Genomic DNA, 584 nt, shown 5'->3' with positions numbered 1-584 from the left:
GGGGCAGATGATGGTCAGGGAGGACTCTGCAGGTCAGCCTCGGACAGGGGCCTCTGCACTCCACCTAAAGGGCCTTTGAGGCCTCTGGAAGGCTGCTTCAACTGCCCAGAGGTCCTTCGCACCCTGATGCAAGCTCGGTACCCCACGGAGGACACGGTGTGCCTGAGCTTTGCAAACGTTTCCACGGTTAATGAAGACATAAAAGTCAGCAGGTCTTAAGTGACCGGTGCTGCAAGGACACCGAAGGGATTTGGGCCCAGGAGGCAAACGCCAGTGTTCTCTGGGGCGCCTGATCGTCTGAAAACGTTCCAAAATAGGAAAGGGCTCAAGCGCCATCCTGACCATGTTCACCGAGTCCTGAACGGACGTCCCCAGGCCGCTCCCAGGACCCAGCCCAGGACCGGGGAGCCTCCTTCAAAGTCTAAATAAGAGCCCTCCCCGCCCCTCCCCCCACACTGGCAGCCTGTTCATCCCTGCACCAGCTATGACTTGTTCAGAACTCCCGGCTGTTTTGACTTTATTTTGGAGCCACGCCCACCCCTCCCTCCAATGAGCCCTTTTCCAGCAGCTGCTGGTCCACCCTG

At 58.7% G+C, this 584-nt stretch overlaps 1 protein-coding gene across 1 annotated transcript in view; it reads left to right on the top strand.

Annotated features, from left to right (window-relative positions):
* NGEF (neuronal guanine nucleotide exchange factor) overlaps positions 1-584 on the top strand; it is a 128,514-nt gene that overhangs the window by 125,353 nt on the left and 2,577 nt on the right. The gene's annotated exons all lie outside the window — the stretch shown is intronic.

This window comes from Bison bison, unplaced genomic scaffold, assembly GCF_000754665.1.
Source record: "Bison bison bison isolate TAMUID 2011002044 unplaced genomic scaffold, Bison_UMD1.0 scf7180017864158, whole genome shotgun sequence".
NCBI classification, from domain to species: domain Eukaryota; kingdom Metazoa; phylum Chordata; class Mammalia; order Artiodactyla; family Bovidae; genus Bison; species Bison bison.
Note: the sequence above shows the minus strand (reverse complement) of the source record. Positions and strands in the feature narration are given on the sequence as shown.